General features: G+C 47.5%; 1 protein-coding gene and 1 long non-coding RNA gene across 3 annotated transcripts in view; one reads left to right on the top strand and one right to left on the bottom strand.

The window, feature by feature from the left end:
• Positions 1–17,863, top strand: part of LOC121067218 — a 56,579-nt gene that overhangs the window by 21,604 nt on the left and 17,112 nt on the right. The gene's annotated exons all lie outside the window — the stretch shown is intronic.
• Positions 1,233–13,000, bottom strand: LOC121067221. The gene is made up of 2 exons (XR_005818177.1): positions 12,811–13,000; positions 1,233–9,418 (listed from the first exon to the last, which is right to left on the bottom strand). It is a non-coding gene; the product is annotated as an uncharacterized LOC121067221 (long non-coding RNA).

Below are 17,863 nucleotides of genomic sequence, written 5' to 3'. Positions count from 1 at the left end.
TCTTATTAAATGTCTGGGCAGCATGTGGTTTTTAGTCATGAAGACAATGCAAATGAGCAATGATAATACTAACGGGCTGCTCGGAGGCTCCATCTGGGCCCCGAGCATCAAGCCGTTCTTGCTTTGTGATTTGTATCCTTGCTGTCTCACATGCTTGCCCGCAAGAATACAGCTGATAAAGTTGATCAGATAGAGACCTTTCTGAGCAGCAGATGTGGTCGCCGCTCTCCTCCCTGAGCCTTCCTTTGCATTCCTGTGGCTCCATGGAGCTGACAGATTACACAGTATCAGGCAAGATGAATTAGTTTTAGAAGCAAATAAGTTCTCAGACGAGAAGATACTTTTGTGCACGTGCTAGGGCTGCATGAGGGTGGGTGAAAAGTTGGTGAGTGCTTTGCCTCCGTATCAAGTTGTGCTGTTTTTGTTGGTTGGTGATAGAAGACTGGTCCAGAGGGTTGTGGTGTGGAGCAGCTCTGTGTCGGGGTGCTTCAGCTATTCTTAGGGTGTAGCAAACAAGGCAGCTTTTGCGGGAAGACCAGGGATTGGTGGCATGTGTTGTCCAAACGCCTTTTTGTGTTCCGGTGATCTGATGGCTTTTGGTAAGGCAGGGGAGCACATCTGGGAGAGAAAAGTAGGTTGGGGGCAGTCTGAGTGCATTTAAGGGGTTAGGGTATCGCTGTCCTTCTACCTCCGTGGCCCGTAGATAAATGGAAATCTCCATCATCCGGACCTTTCAGTTTGGCCTCCCTCAGCAGGAGAAGCTGCGCAGGAGCAGGTTTGAAAAGTCCCATTCTGGGTAGGTGCCAGGCCACGTGTTTCCAGCTTCGTAGGCCAGTGCAATCCTGCTTTTTTCTGCCCCAGCCATCAGTTTGGGCAATTGCCGGGCCTGTTTCCCACCCTGGCTGGTCAGCTGGCCACTCAGCCTCTTCCCTATTAAGGCTGAGCAAGGGGAATTCAATGCGTGCCTTTCTTCACTTCTCCAAAGGACTGGAAAATTAGCTTAGAAGACTCTTTCTTTCCCTTAATTGGGCTGAAACGCCCTGGCTCGTGCGGACGCCCGTGTTGCTGCAGTGAATGCCCTCTCCCAGCTGCCCCTTGGTTGTGGTCCTTGGATGGCAACCTCATTACACGCAGGTCCTGCTGCCAGCCACTTGCCATTTAATGAAGGCCGTGCGTGTCCCAGAAAGACTGGCACCCTGTTAACGTGGGCAGATCTGGCTTTTTTTGGCGGTGCTGATTCACGAGGTCAAGGAGAGCAGGGAAGTCCTTTGGTGGCTTGAGGTGGAGGCACCAGGGTGCACGGGGGTGGGCAGAGGTGTGAGCAAGTCCAGGGTATTGCAAAGGCTACTTGGAGCTGCTGAGCTTGTTCCAGGGGATGAGATTAATTGTTCTTGACATGCTGTGTAAGGGGATAGAGAGGAAGCAAAGGGCCTTTCCTCCTGTGCCATTTAGCACGGCTTGCTGGAGCTCCTTTGACTTTTCAAGCAGGTGAAAATAGATCTCAGTGCAGCGTGTGCAGGGAGGGAGATCATAATCTAAGGAGGGCGGCTTTGGGTTGGCAGGAAGAGAAACCTAAGTTGTCCTTGTTTCTCTGTGGGCAGGTTGCTAGTAGGGAAAACATCACTTTAAAATACAAAGCAGAGTCTGCATACCTGGGTACGTTATGCTATAAAATGATTAGGTAGTCCTGAGCAAGTGAAACGCTTCTGTTATGATTTAACTGCATGTATGAGTAGATAGTATCAAGCACCCATCGTCTAATGGAGGCTTAATGCATTGTTTAAAATGCTTTGAGACCCTAGGATGAAAAGGGCCAGCACAGAAGAGAACATACCCTGTACTAGCACGTGGATTTGTCACTGCAGACGCTGTACTCTTTTGGTAGGTGAATAGTTTCAGTGCTTAACGGGTGATGAAAACTTTGTCTTGGCTTTGTCTGGTGGCCTGGGGCAGCGTGAGCTCTGATCAGGGCTTAGCTGTAATATCAAGCCCAACAGTTCTTCTACCGGATGCTTGAATATCAGCATTTTGGTTGCACTGGGCCTGGCAGGGCGATCAGCACCAAAAGCTTGCTTTCAGCGTGATACTAGTCACACAGAGGCTACAGGAAAGCAAGCTGTGGGCTCTCACCCTGCCAGGGAGAGCAAGGTGAGAGCAAGGACCAGCGTGTGAGCCCAGGTACTTGGGCTTTGGGCTGGTGATGCATCCAGGGTGATATTTCAAATCCTTAGCACAGCTGGGCTTTGCCCTTGCCTGCCTCTCCGGGACTTGACAAATAGCTTCCAGGCAGAGAATGTGTGAGCTCGTGAGTCCTTTTCACCTCTTGGCCTCCCGTTTGAATCCAGCCCTTGTCAGTTACTGAAAATTGTTATCATCTGTTCGCTCTCCTGAGCTCGCCTCTCTGTGCTCGGGGGATGCTGGAAAACCTAGCGCTGGCGCTGCTGATGCTTTCGTATCTCCCTCCGTGCTGGGCCTCGCTCTCCAGAATGACCGAGCAGAGCTCAGTGGCTGTGCCGAACGTAATGGCTTACGCCCGTTCCTCCGGGGCCCGGTGCCAGCACGTGTCCACCCCAGGTTTGAGAAGCTGGGCTGCAGCAGTTCTTCGTCCCTCAGCGTGGTAGTTTGCCTGCTGAAGCAACGTCGTAAGGAAACTGTTGCAGAAACAGGTTGCGCCATTACAGAGTGAGAAATCTACCTTCTGGTAACCTCCTGCAATTTTGTTTTTATTTTTTTTACCTCCCAAAATGCTCAGCAGCAGCTGTTCCTCCGGCACCAAAGCCCCTGTCCGTCTCACCCCTGCCAGTATTCGGTGAGGAAGTAGCCTGTGAAACAAATGCTGTGCTGCAAGGCAATCCTAGCACGGGAAAGTCTGTGGACAAAAAAAATGTATCAGACCGCTCTAGGATATAGTTCTGTGGCAGGAGTCTCTGGGACTCGGGATGTGTGCCACGTGAATGGGCAGCGGGCACAGCAGGGGTGTCTCGTTCTTTGCCTGTTTGAAGGAGGCGAGGAGATGTTCTCTTCTGTTTTGACGTCTGTTGTAAGGATGCTTTGGCTCAGTGCCCCCCAGCTGACGTCTGGTTTGCTGATGAAGGCATTTGCAGTCCGATGCCTACAGAAGGGAAGGAAGGAAGGGTGCCTGCTGAGAACACCCAGGTCTGGGAAGCAAGGGGAAGGCATGGGGAACCCCACCCTGCCCGGATGAGGTGGTTGTGCCTCTGCCAGGCAGCAGATATCTCAGTCTCTTGCTGTGCATCCCCGAGCCTGCTCTGGATGGTTAATTCTATCAAATCCCTGCGAAAACACGCTGTAATGGAAGTGCCAGTGTGCTGCCAGGGCTGGATGAATCAGAGCAGAGTAGAGAGTAACTCACGTAGAGTTTAGCCTAGCTGCTTCCTAGAAAAGGTAATGGTTTTCTTTCCTTTCCCGAAGGAGGTAAGTGATGTCTTCACTTCACTGATGGCAACACTGAAGTTCACCTGCTGCCATGGTGGCTGCTTCTAAATGCCAAGGGCAAGCCAGGTAGGCTAACCCAGTCCTACTCTGAAACTTTCAGCATACATCAGCATGATGGAGGTTAGAGCAATCTCATGGGGTGGCTGAGGTTCAAAGGGACCTCTGGAGGTCCTCTTGTCCAAGCTTCCTGCTCCAGCAGGGCCACCTAGAGCCAGTTGTCCAGGTCCATGTCCAGACAGCTTTTGAATATCTCCCAGGAAGACTGCACGACCTCTCTGGTTAACCTGTTTCAGTGCTTTGTCACCCTCATAAATGTTTTCTGATGTTCACGCATGTTTCAGTTTGAACTCATTGCTTTTTGTCCTGTCACTGGGCACCACTGAGAAGAGCCTGGCTCCATCTTCTTTGTACACTTCAGGTATTTGTAGACATTGGTAAGATCCTACCTGAGCCGTCTCCATGCTAAACAGTCCCAGCTCTCTCCACCTTTCCCCACAGGACTTCTCTCCAGCTCCCTAATCATCTTCGAAGCCCTTCACGTTTCAGGCGTGCTGCTAGCAGACTGCCATTCTGATCACACGTCTCTCCTTGGACATCTTCCTCCACTGTGTCAGCCCAGGCACAGAGTGTTGGCTTGTCCATTTCTAGGGCCAAACATTGCTGCTGTTCTCCCTTAATCCCTTCCTTGTTTTGCTTGAGGGCATTTTTGATCTGGTTTTGCAACACGTGCAAAGGGGCAACAGTTCAAGAGGGAGATGGATGAGTGAACCAGTGTATGGGTGCTTCTGTCTGGAAATACTCATCTGGCTCTTCTTCCCCAGATATCTAGCCATGTAACTTCACCACCTCTTCCTGGAAGCCAGCATGCTGGTGAATATAGCTGTCTGGACTGTCACAGGGCCCAGGTGCTACCTGGGCTGTGTCCAAGCATGAGCCAGGAGCGAGAACGTCTGTGGAAACATCTGAAACCTGGTTCCTGGAGGTGCTGCTTTGGATCTTGAAGGAGAGTGTGGTTACTGGATCGGTCAGAGTGATTTGGAGTGTGCTAGAGAGCTTGGATGAGGCAACAGAGGGTAAGGAAAGGAAATTAGATGTGGCTGAAGTTTGGGAGAATGTATTGAAGAGAGATCTGTGGGATAGGAGGAGGAAGAGGAGGATAGGAATGGGTAGAAAGAACTATAGTGTCTTTTTGTGTTAAGGTTCCCGAAGGGACAATAATAGCACCTGGCACCAGAGGCAGTAAATTATGAACCCAAGGTTAAAGCCAACGGCTTATCATTTAGATTGGCAGGCTTGCTGGCTATCTTCCCAACCCTGCTGTCTTTCTTTTTTCTCTAAGCTCTAAAGCTTGGTAAGAAGGTATTAGGCTAGAGCTGTTTCTTTGGCTGCAGACCAGGGAGAGATCAAATGGGCATATGGGCACCACTGGCATGTGTCCTTGGGATGTGACTAAAGGGAGATGTTCTGGGTGATGCTGGTGATGCTAATGTGAGGCCTCAGCTACTGGTGTGACCCTGAGGGGTAGGTGGGCCTGGAGGGAGCGAACGGGGGCAAAGGAGCCTGTGGTGGGCCGTCCCAGGGTAACTGGAAGAGGTGCACTAGCTCAGCAAGTGAAAAGCAGGCGGTGTTTCTTTACTAAGATGAACCTGAACACATCACCTCTGAGCAAAAAAAACAAAACAAGCAAAACCAGACGGTGCTCCCATCTGAAAGTGGCTGCCAGAATCTCTGCACATGAACGGACAAGGTTGGGCTCCTGAGCTCTATCATTTTCATCTCCCTCAAAGCACCACTGAGAGTAATACCTCCAGAACCAGCAGGAGGCAGAGCCCAGTGCCCCACATCTGCGGGCGGTGTGGTAGGTGGTGGTGGGCTGCCAGCAGGCCCCAGAGAACACCTCTTAGCAAAACCTGGAGACCCTCACTGCAGCAGCGACACAACGGGTCAAAATCTGGTTTGAGGTGGGGTGAGTGGCCGCTGCAGAGCGGGCTCGGGGTTGGATACCCAAGGGTGGCCATCCTTTTGGCGTGTATCTGTGCTGTCTCTTGTGTGTTGCCTGCTGCGGGTCCTTTTTGAAGAAGGTTTTCCAAAGGATGTTTTGTTTCTTGTTTTGACACAGTACAGTGCAGAAGGATAATGCTGGCGTGTCCTCCCTCCCTCTCTCTCTGAATTCAGCCCAAGTAGCCTTAAGGGCCTGGCGGATTAAGAAGTTTTGCCGCAACCTGTTTATACTTTTCAGCAAGACCAGTTAATAGATGTTGCCTGTAAGTGAAGGTCAGGACCTTCTCTACAGTGCTGTCTTAGAACAGAGCAGGATTATCCTCCTTTCCCTTGTCCTTGGTGTGTCTGGGCTAGAAGGAGTGCCTGGGTTGGGTCCCAGCGTGGCTGTTTTGTTGGCCCGATACCTCTCCCTCCCCGCTCCTCCCTCAGCATGTGGCTCATTGTGATACAAATATCTCATCGGCGCCTGGGGAGGGAAGGAGTTTGCAGGCGGCTTTGCCATATGCTGTAACTGCCCGTGTTGTATTTGGTCTGCGGATGAATGGATCTCTCCTCAGGCATGACAAGATACATCTCTGGCTTGTGGCAACAACCTCCAAAAAGGAGAAAACCTTACAGTTAACTTCTTGAGAGGATGGGTGAGGTGAGCTTGAGGTGATTGGGAAGGGTAAACAGCTCTTTGGAGCCAATTCCTGGTGTAGCCCAGAGAGCGTGTGGCGGTGGTGTCAGTCTTCTGATCACCTTCCTGACTTTGTTATATAGATTGAGAAACAGAAATGAGTGGAAGAAGTGGGTTACGCCTTTTCCTTTGTTCCTCCCCAGCTGTCACGACTAAGTGTTGAATACCAACTTAAGCACTTACACCAGTGACCAGGCAGCACCCACAAGGTAACAGGGACTGCTACTGCTTCAAAAGCAGCCTGCAAGAGGCTTGTTCAAAGCCCTACACGAAAACGATGGTAGCAAGAAATGGAAAGTGAGAGCCTGTTTTACCCTGGCACTGCGTAGCCCTATATCTCTTAAGTTAGGCCACGTTCCTCGTCCAGCTCGTCTTGGCATTGATGTTGGAGAGGTGGTGTTGCAGGTGTGCAACTCGCACCCTGCCATGTCCTGGTGGGGCCTGCAAGTGGGAGGGAGGGAGGGAGGTGGTGGTGTGGGTTTGGACATGGCAGAAACAGAGCGGTCTTGTGATGGTGCAGATTAACTGACAATGCCAGGCTTTTGTGCTCGGGTTTTGCTACCACAGACTGAAAGCAGGCAGCTTGTCCCAGAGCATGTCTGAGACTTGAAACCACAGCAGCCATTAGTGTTCAGTGGGCAGAAGCTGGCTGAGCTTTTAAGGCCAAGTGTGTGACTAGAGCAAACACTCTAGGAAATACTGTTTTTTGAGAAGAACTTTGGTGTGGTAAAATAGCCAGCCTGGCTGTCAACAACACAGCTGTCCTTGGCGTGGGCTGGGGTTGAGCTCTGATTTTCTGCCTTAACTCTGAATAGCCTCTCTATTGTTGGCTCACATGAGAACCGCGCTGCTGGGCTCTGCTCTCCCTTTCTGTAAGCCTGTTGATGTCGGTGGGAGTTTTGGGCATTGGTCCATAGCTCATCTCGCAGAAGAGGCACTCAACAGTCATCTACTTCTCATGTAAACGGAAAGAGTGTTAAACCAGTGTGGATACACCTCTGAAACTCTCTGCCCTTCTCCAAAAATTCTCTGCCCTTCTCCAGAGTTGTGTTCCCAGACTGCCAGTTGAGTTGTGATTGATTTTGAGGAAACGATGATCAATAAGTTAGAGACCTCTGGCCCCAACTGGAAACATACAACTACATTTTTTCCCCTAAATGCAAGGTTTGAAAAGCATAGGTGTCCTGGGGACCACAAGTAAATTAAAAAAGCACAAATTAAGATAATTGACATAAACCCTATAAAGTTTGCTGGTTTTCCTCACTGAAAATGATCCTTTTCAATCTTCTGTTGGACTTTGCTTGCTCATTTAAAAAGCTTTCCATAGGAATAAATTTGCAAAGCTCAGGATTCTCTAGAGTGTTAGAAACTTAATGTAAATGAGAAGTCTGTGGTCATGTCTATGCTAGGACAGAAAATTTATTTTTGTTTCTAAAAATATGCTTATGTTTTAAAATCCTCCCATAGCCTTGCAAGGTATAATTTCACCTTAAGTTTTATCGTGGAAAAACTAGGTTGAGCAATTATATAGAGGATGAAACCCTGAGTTATTTCACAAGTCACTTTGCAAGTGCTGTAGGCATGCTCGTTTTTGACAGCGTAGATAAGTCTTTTGCCTACCTGTGGAGAGTTTAGAAATTGCCTATCTTGCGTGTTGCTTCACAGGCTCGTCAGACACTCATACAGGCTCTGGCATGATGGTGTGTGGGGGTAACACAATTAAGAAATGAGGAACAGTTTAACAAAGCATTTTCCAAAATTCAGTGCTAAGGAATCCATATAGTTCCTAGGGATATTTCTACTTATACTAAAGCAGAGCCAGTCAGATGCGTGGTTTTCTTACTGCTCTAAGCCTGTACTTGTTACATTACAGGGAATGGGGTTTGCAGCTGGGGAAACCACCACAGGTCAGTGAACGCCACTGGGTTTGTTCAGGAAAGTCTGCTGCTGCTGTTTGTACAGGAAAGACAGATGAGCCGCACACAAGAACATGGTGTACCTGCTTAGATGATAAGGCTCTGCATTGAGCATACCTTAATGAAAGGCTTGAAACCTAAGCTGCGGTGCTTTGTTCAAAGCTCTGGTTGAGATAGCACAGTGGCTGTAGTACATGCATTTTCATTGTGGTTCTGAATTTGATGCACTATAAAATGAAGCTCTTAACTTGTTTTCAACTTAATATAATTTCCTGTCGTTCCCTGAGTGGTGTGTCCAGCTCTATTACTTTCTGAGTGTTGTTAGAGGAATGAGTGTAATTGTGAGCAGTGGAAGTGGTGCTCTTGGAAAATATACTTTGATCAAATAGAGATACTTGTAGCATGGCATCTTTTTAGTATTCTTGTATCTCTTATTTATACACCTAATGTTCTTCTCAAATCTGTGACTGCTACAAGAATGTGAGAAAGGTATTCTTGATGTACTAATCTTTCTTGTCTGCATTTTGCAGCCTCTTTGCTATGGGCAGTTATGCTGAACATCCTATGGAAAGACCGTAGAGAGGGGCAAAACGGTAAACCACAAGAAGCTGAAAAAATCTGATTATCTCATGATGTGGCTGCTGGTGGGGTTAGAAGTAGAAAGCAGCAGTAACTACCGCTGCAACTTTGAGACTTTTCCGTGTTGCTTGGTCCACCGTATAAAATGGTGCTGAGTTGAGACCCTGGTTCATTTGCTTTCCAGATGCAAGCATCCCAATCACTCAAAGACCCTCAAAAATATTCATATAAATGTGGTATAAATTCTTGCTTTTATTATCAACCTTTCTCTCCACAGGGAATCGTAATGAACTTGGCCTTGAGACATCCAGGTCTGCCTTTGTACTCTGCTCTTTCTTCTTTTAATGAGATGATCCGAACTTTTGCCCTTCTGCAGTGTAGCGGGTGAAAGAGCTCTCTTGGTCCTAGGATGTGACCATTCCATAAGCATGACGATTGGGGAAAAAGGAAGTACAGAATTATTTTTGTGTTAAGATTGATGTGCATGGTCATGAGTACTGGCACATGTTATACAGGCTCCAGTATGTAGCTTACAGGCTGTTAAGTTGAAGATTTATTTCCAGGTATTTGCAAAGTGGATTTTGATGCAGACAGTGGAGTGGCATACGTAAAGTCCACAGTACTCCACCTATTTCTTCATGGGTGCAGCTCTAAGGGTGGCTGTGCTCTGCTGATGCCTGCTCAGAAGTATAGTGGCCTGCTTCTGGCTCTGGGCTGGCATGTCACTGCTTTTGCACAGGGGAGGTTCAAAAAGTTGGCAGGAGTGATGTGTCACCCGTGCTGGCACCTATGGACAAATGGAGATGCTGAAGCTCAGTGTATGAAGTGTCCATGTAAAGTTCTGGTCGCTGAGCTGCGTTGCTCCTCACATGGGAGGGGTTTCTGTGTTATCCTGAGCCACGTGCAGCCATGAGGATGTGGACGAAGGGGATGCAACAGGGTATCAAAGTTTGGTGCTCATCACCAGCGCTGAAAGGAGCCATATACCTACTTAGAGGGAAGGACAAAGCACCGGGCGGGGACGTGGTCTCTTCTGAAATCCTTGCTGCTCACATGGATATAGGCCTAGGCCAGCCCTTTCAGAGCTGGTGGGTCAAACTCCACCACAAGCTCTGAGCTTCATCCCACAGACGGCACCCCAGGCCCCACACCGCAGGGCAGGTGCGGGCAGGCACCGCTGCCTTGGGACCTGGCTCAGGTTGTGGGCATGGGGAGAACGGTCTCTGAGCACAGTGGTTAATTACATGCTGTATAAGTGGATTAGCTCCCTGGAGTAAGAGGCCTTTATCCTATTAGCTGGCCAGCCACTTCAGCACGTTCCCTCCTCACTGCTGTGTATGTGAAGTTCAGCGGGGACAAGTAGCTGGTAGAGTGGAGAAGGTGGGAATGGTTGGGCCACCTCATCATTTCTTTCTGTGGTTATTAGTGCTCTACTGTTGCCCTTCCTGGATATTTATACGAAGACAAAAAAAAAAAAGAGTCTCTCTGGTCTGTTAATCATCTTTAGGCCTGTAATTTCTAATATACTACTTAGTTATGTAAAATTATTTTCATGTGCCCTTGGAAACAAATGGGATCTCACAGATAGGCATAGTCATGTGAAAGGAGATGCTGAAATGTGCTGTGGGGCTGTGCAGACATGACATACATGTGTGTGTTTGTGTATTGGGAGGGGAAGAAGTGGGACTCTGTACCCTATGTTCAGACTCCATGGAGCCCAAGCAAGCTCCATGACTTAGGATGTTTGCTTGTTTGTTTCTTGGAGACAGGCTTGTTTTGGCTTCCCAGAGCTATTTATGCAGTCAGTCAGCATTTGGCTTGTTCAAAGTTTCTCCACAAATCCAAGTTCTCATCTGGAGATAGGACCTTGTGTATTTTCTGATTCAAGTTGCCTTTGTGAGTGCTCCCAGCAGCTTGAGCCCAAGGCAGGGGTTCCTGAGGGGTGCATCCGTTGCTGCATTCAGCTGCAGATGATGGGGGGCAATTCTAACTCACCTTTGGAGGCTTCCATTGTAAAGAACAAGCTGTGTGCGCCTTCAGTTCCACGGAAAAATCCTTTCCATGATTTAGTGCAGTGAGTATATCCCACATTGTCCTATTTCGAGAAGCTCCACCAAGGCCAACCTTCTAAGGATCCACAGAAAAGGTGCATATTCCAGGTTCTGCCCAGACAAACCTATTGATCTCCACTGAATGTCTTCTGTAGTGGATTAGAGATAGGTACTGTATGCTTTTATACCTCCTGAAAAGCCAATTTTGCTAACTGTACTCTTTAAGGTACGTTTTGGGGCTGGCAAACAGGCATTCAGGGTTAAGAATTTATCCTTTTAACCATAGATACTTGATCTCACCATCAAAACCATTCAGGTTGGCTCTAAAAACATTTAAAAAAATTATCTTAAAAATCTAGAGACCTGAAACAATTGTGAGCTGTTTTTTTTTCTTTTGCTGCCCATGCGTTACAGCTATGCTTTCCTCTGTCGGGCAGAACCTGTGCGAGCATGCACTCTTCTGGAAGCCTGATGTCCCAGATGTCCGGGTTGTTCGCTGTCTGTCTGGTATGCATGAGGCCCTGTGGCTGGCCCGTGAAACCACAGAGCCTTCGGAGCGTCTCGCAGTGTTTGCAGTTAGCTGAGGGTGGTGGCAGGGTCATCCGGGACACCCTCTGGTAGTGCCTGTGTCCTTTGGGCTTGAGGCAGCCATCTGTGAATTCTCTTCCTCTTTGTGTCCCTGTAATGTCACAGCTGACAAGTCTGTACCTTTCACTGATATTTTTGTTTTTTCTTCTTTCCCAGGGTATACAGCTGCATGACTTTCAGAGCCTTCTGTGTCCTCCTGCTTAGAGGAAACTGTTTACTCTATTGCCTGACTTGTGCTGATGTCTTAACCCCTTCTTGGTGCACTCAGGAGACAGGGTTTAAGCAGAGAGCAGCAGAGAGGTCTGGGGCTGTCTGTCCTGAGCCCCCAGCACTGCTGTCTCCAGTGCACTGCTGCCAGATAAAGCAGCAGGAGGCAGGGTGCCTTCTGCCCTTGTTCTGCCCATGGCAAAAGCCCATGGGGAAAGGAGGGCTTTGGAGTCACGTCCAAGCCAAGGCTTTGCAAGCTGGAACTACAAAAGTGAGACAAACTATAGAGACATCAGATGATATGTTAGACTAGGCTGGATGTTCTCTGTGGACCGCTTTGGAGCCAAGGCCTTGAATGAAGGGACAAAATGGTCACGTTGGCAACCCTGAATTGAAATCCTTGTAAGCTTTTTCTCAGGAGCTGCTTCCATGCCTGCCAGCTGTGAAACCAGAGCCCCCTCTCCCTTTGCAGCCCTCCTGCCTTCCTAAGCTCAAATGAGCCTAGCATTTGAACTCTGGTGACTTTGGCATGTGCAGATGAGTGATAGGGAATTAATGAATCCTGCCCCTTCTTTTTATTTTTGTTCCTCCACAGGTGCTGGTGTTTTCAGTCAGGTCCATTTCCTGAACAAATGGAGTTCTGCATTTTTTTCAGGCCTCAAAGAAAACTCAGCAAGGGATTTGGGATTGGCGAGGAATGAATAGATGAGCCATCTGATGTACCCTGCAGATCAGCAGACTTGGACTCTGCCAGACCAGCAGGGGAAGTGGCAGCTGAGCCAGAGACGCTCCATACAGAGCGTTCAGTTCCCCCATCCCCAAATTCAAATCAAAGGGCTAGTGATAAAAGTGCCAGGGCAAATCTGGCCTGTTGATCTGTGTCTAGGGAGACAGGGCTTCCGTATGGATCCAGAGCATATCTGGAAACAGTACACCACAAAGATGACCGAGGTGCAGTAGAAAACCATTCACTTACAGACAGGCTGGGAGTCTGTTTGCCTAGACAATAACTGTGTAAGTAGGTAGCTGTGTTTGCATTAGCTGTGGCTCCAGTATGATATTTAGGGAGAGCTTCAAAGAGCAGCTTGTAAGCTCAATAATGTTATCTGCTTTCTAGGCCTTGGGAGTGGTGGGAGTTCGGATGCTCTGCCAGGTGGCAGACCTTGCTGGCCAGGCTTTGGCTCAAACTCTTACATAGTGGGCACTGACTAGGCCCAGCAGCCACTCTGCTGTAATCACCTCTGTGTCTTTCCTGATTTAGATTTGACTGGCTTGCTCTTGTTCAGAGTGGTCCCTTGTGGGAAGACTTGCTGTTCCTGCAGTTAAAACTGACCTGTGATTCAGGGCCACCTCGTATTCGCTGTTGGTTTTTACCACCCTCTCTTAGTAGTGACAGCCAGACCCCTCCCAGTAATGCTCACAATGGGGTGACTAATGACATCATGTTGGAGGGGATTTTGTGACCACAGAAGTCATTTTGTTGTGGCTTTCATGGTCTGTTGTTTGCCGAGCGTATGATCCCAGGCAAGTTCCTACAGTACACGTTTTTGGAAGGTCTCATCTGCTTTATTTATTATTTGAATTTATTCTTAGTGATCACTTACTAATCAGCCTTTCCTCTGCTGCCCTGTCCAGAGGCACTAAGCAGGACTATTTTACACTAAAATAGAGGCGTTGGGTTTGCAGTACTTGCTGGGCTCCTCTGTCTGATAGAGATGAGGGCCTTTTATGACAGTGTTCAGAGACTAAATGCATTGTTTTGAAAGGGTTTCAGATGGATTGAGGATAAATGTGGCAAAAAAACCCCAACAACTTTATCGACTAATTCGATGGAATATAAGATAGAAATAACTTCCAACAAAAATTAAGGCTTTTCAGGATATTCCACGGTATCACCACAGCTTACAGCATCTGGACGCTGGGATTCGTTTTTGTAGGAAGAGACTGTTGGCCAAACCACTTGAAATAGCTTGCATTTTAGAGTGCCGTGAGGCTATTTGACTTCTGGTGGAGCAGCGTCTGGCCTCTGACATGATAGTTGTGATTTAAGGCTGTGGCTGAAATGGAGCCTCCTGATGCTGCCCTGCTGCAGGGATTAGGTGCGTGGACATGTTGGGTGATGCTCATCTCCTAGCAGCACTTCTCAGTGCCAAGGAATTTAAATAAAAAGTCCATCGTCAGCCTATAAAATAGCTTTAAAAGTCTTTTGCTTGCTCCTAGCCCATGCCCTTCCTTTAATTCAGGGGCCTCCTGCCTCTGTGGCCCTCTGAGCCGGCCGCCCCGTGCCACAGGGTAAGATGGAGGTGGGACTGGAGCAGGTGTGCTGCACAGCAGCCATTTTGTGCAGGGCCTGGCCTCCTCAGCCCCCCGCACCCCTGCCCTGTGCCTTACCCCTCTGCACGTTCTCCCTGCCTCAGCCACGGCCAGGCCCAGAAGGTGGCTCATTGGGTTTCTGTTGGTTTTTCTCTTTATGGACATTGCATCACTGGGCATGGTTTCTTTCTTCCCATGTTCCCTTCACCTCAGCCTTCTGCTGTGCCCTAAGGAGTGCAATTTCTCTTTACGTTGTGATGTTTCCTGGCGCTTTGTAGAGCTTCCTCTTTCAGTTCTTTTTTCAAACAAAGCCACATCATCTATGTTTATTTCTTGTGATAGACACTCAAGCTTTGACTGCCGTGTTTTTCCTGTTTTTTTTTTTTTTGGAAGACTGGGGACAACTGGGAAGCTGGCTGGTAGTGTTAACAGCATGGAAGCAAAGCGAGTTAGAGAGCTGAGGAGACTTTTTTTTTTTTTGATTTAGTCTGCTTAAAACTTTGTGCTGCCAAAAGCTTTAAAATGCCAATGAGTGTCAGACATCCGTGCCTTCAGTCAAAGTGTACCAGTTCTTCTGTGGATGGTCCTCAGCAAAACTGAAGAAAGGCACAATGGTTGTCCTGCTGGATGTTCTTCTAAAAACTGGGTTTTGAGTAAGGTTACAGTACATCTAATGAACACAGGCTTATTTTATTATTATTATTTTGAAATGTTTTTCATTAAACAAGTGAAAACTTCTGGAAAATCCTCTTAAGTTGGAACGAGTTGGTTGTGTATCAGTATGTAGCATTTCACAGAATCATTCAGGTTGCAAAAGACCTCTAAGGTCATCTAGTCCAACCTTTAACCTATCACTAAAGTCCACGACTAAACCATGCTACTAAGTTCTAAATCTACATGTATCTTGAAGACCTCCAGGGATGGTGACTCAAAATTAAGTGTGCTGATTTAATATAAATTAAGTGATGGGTTAAATTGAACTGAAAGTTCCTATGCGCTCTTGCACCAAATCAACTAAACTTGTTTGTGAAAAATATTAATATTTAAGCTGCATCCAACTGTATACAGGTCCTTAGGTTTAAAACTACAATCAGATGATAAGGTTAAATTAGTAATAATAATAATAAAATCAGCAGGCAATAGAACTGTTGCTTTGTCCTGTGGAGGTGGTGAAAATGAAACCATTATAAAAACAGAAACCTGCATATAAAAAGCAGATGTAAAACGAAGGGTGTTTATTAATATACAAGCTGATACTTTGCACTGTACAGTGATTCAAGAGATTGTCCAAACTTAAATATTTGAAAATTAAGCTGTGATGCCTGCCTTTGAACTGTTCATTGTCAGAGTTTTAAATATTTATTTTTGAATCACAGTAGTGTGATGTAAGTTCATCCTTCTTGAGAGTTATGCTACTCCTAGAATGACCTTGCCTTAAAAATACCTGTATTTTGTCTGTTAATATATATTACAGTCCTCTTGATGACACAGTAGCTTGTGTCTGTAAGCAAATACATGCATGCAGCACTTAATGTCTGGGTTAGGTTCAGAACTGCTCAAATCAGTGTTAGAGGACTTCAAGCACTACTGCCTAATTGGAGATTTCTCCTGAAGTGAGGCTGAATAAGAGGGCTTTGCTCTGAGAAGGGGCAGGGGTGGTGTTTCGTCTCTGCTGTCAGTGTGATATTTTGATGTGGCAGGGTTGTGCCACGAAGCTACGCATACCAGTTCAGGGGTTCATTAGTGTGTTACTTGGTAAATATGCAGGCCTCTAGATGATCACTTCCAATCCCTGCAACTTTATCAAGAGGGAGGGAGTCACTGGTTTATGAGCAGAGAGCATTTGTGTAACAGGAGGTGGGATTGGTGGGGGAGGGTTCTTAGCCTGAACTGATTTTGCTGTTTTCTGGGAGTTTAACCCTAAAATGTTCCAATTACGCTGTATTTTTAGAGTGAGGCATAACTTTTGTGCCCTCAAAAAGACTTTCCACATTTCCTTAGTCATGTCATTTCCTCCTTTTAAGTAGAAGCCACAGCAGATCGTAAAATAAACTTTCCATCATGTAAATAATAGTGCTCCCGAGTTGTAGGTCTCAGCTCTGATGCCAACGGTTCTGTTTGAGACCAGTGGGAGGGACTTTTGAATTGAAATAGGGAGGCTGAGCACAGGCGCTGCCTCTGTGCCTTCCATTTCCTTTTCTGCAGGTGGAAGAAAGACTCAGAAACCAAACCCTACCGTTTATTCTCAGCTCTGCTACTAATATTCTCCATGACCTTCAGCAAATCTCTGCTCTTCTCCGTGTCGTAGCTCTTGAAAAATAACACGAGGAAATAAAACTACATTTCTGGATTGCTCTGATAGTTAGGAATAATTCCACGGCTACTAAACTGAATGTGTCACCTTTGTTACAGGCTGGTCACTCCTGGCTTTAGGCTACTGCAAGTCATGTAGCCAAACTGATGGTACTTCATCTCTGCCTGCATCTATGCAAATAGGAGTTAATGAGTTGCTACATCTCGTGGCTGGCTTGTCACGTGGAGGTCTCCTGAGGGAGGATGAGGAGAGGCTGCCGTGGAAAGTCCCCAGCTGTTGCTAGGCTCCACAGCGTTGCTGTTTCCTCATCCAAAAGCCTGTGTTCAGGTTTGGAGAGAAAAGGGAAAACCAAGGGATGGGTAACCCTGTAAAGATGCTTAGCTTACTGTCTGTAAAGCATGGCTTTGCTATGGTGGGCGCAGAGAGCGTGTGGCTACAAGTGAGGTGGAAGCAATTTGATTAGATAGAATAACATTCAATAACTGGCTGCTTATTTATTCGTTCTCAGCTGCAGGATCATGTGGCTCGCTTGTTCTCTGTCCCTTCTGTTCCTCCCGCTGTTGTGTCTCTTCTGACACTTTTGGACCTTTGCAGTGATGCTTGAAGAGTGCAGCACAAGTGGTGGTGTTGTGCTTCCAGTCTAAGTGGATGCAGGAAAACCCGTCTATTACAGACGGCCTCGTCTGCTGAGGCTTGTGCTCTGCTTTTACAGCCTGTAAATGCAGGGATGTCATGTTTTGATTTTACTCCTGAGTCCATCAGGAGGCACACCAGAGATCACCATTAACTAATGCAAATTGTTAGGTAGGATATTGTGCTCCTGCTACACAATGTAACCTCTTTGAGCTGTAGCAAATAGCATTAAGATCCGTATATGATTAAAGCTCCTCATGACAGCATCAGCAAAAAGGGCACCTCCGTTTTCTGCCAGAAGCGTAGATCTTAGGATACAGCTGAGCACTTGAATTCCTCCTGGTGGAGTCTGGCAGCTTGTCATCCACCCACGGCTAAGTTCAAACTTTTCAGTCACTCTTTGTCATCTTCTCTAAAGGTAGCTGCACAGCTGTAATTGCTGTCTCTGTTCCTCCTTATTTGTCTTAATAAGAGGCCAGGGTGTACACATTGAAGGTCTTGCTGCCTCTGCTAATTTGTAGTTTGGGAACAGTGTGTTTTGTGGCACCCTTATGGAGTCCTCAGGGGATCTGTGGATGGGACCTTGGTGCGGGTTGGACTGGGAGGTGTGTGCTTCTCCCCGTTGGGCAGGGGATCCTGTGGTGCTGCTGAGGCCTTGTGGAATGCAGTGTCACAGCCTTGCCCCTCAGTCCTTCGGGCTTCAGCCAGTTTAGAAGAAAAGCTTACAGAGAGAACAAAACTTAGCAAGACCTCACAACTCTTCATATTACCCTTCCCAGCACCCTGTAGTTTGTCAGCCCCACCAGGTTCTTCATGCTCCTCGGTCTTTTCACTGAGTGGTCACAGGGGGACTTAAAAAAAAAAAAGGCAGTAACCTCCCAGTAAATACCAGACTCACAGTAACTGCCTTTCCGCATGGCTGGGAATAGAGCCCTGCGTTTTTATAGGAATTCTCAGAGAATTACTTGCTCAGCTGGACAGCACAGGCTTGGGTTAGCTCAGCCCAGCAGTTCCCTGTGTCTCCTCCTACCTGGTTTGTGCTAAGACCTGTTGGTGTCCTTTCAGGTGAGACGCCTTGGGGCTGCGCTGACAGGGCAGCCTGTGCTTCCAGTGCAGACCTAGGGGC

This window comes from Cygnus olor, chromosome 3, assembly GCF_009769625.2.
Source record: "Cygnus olor isolate bCygOlo1 chromosome 3, bCygOlo1.pri.v2, whole genome shotgun sequence".
Taxonomy (NCBI): domain Eukaryota; kingdom Metazoa; phylum Chordata; class Aves; order Anseriformes; family Anatidae; genus Cygnus; species Cygnus olor.
This window is presented reverse-complemented; position numbering and strand designations above follow the sequence as displayed.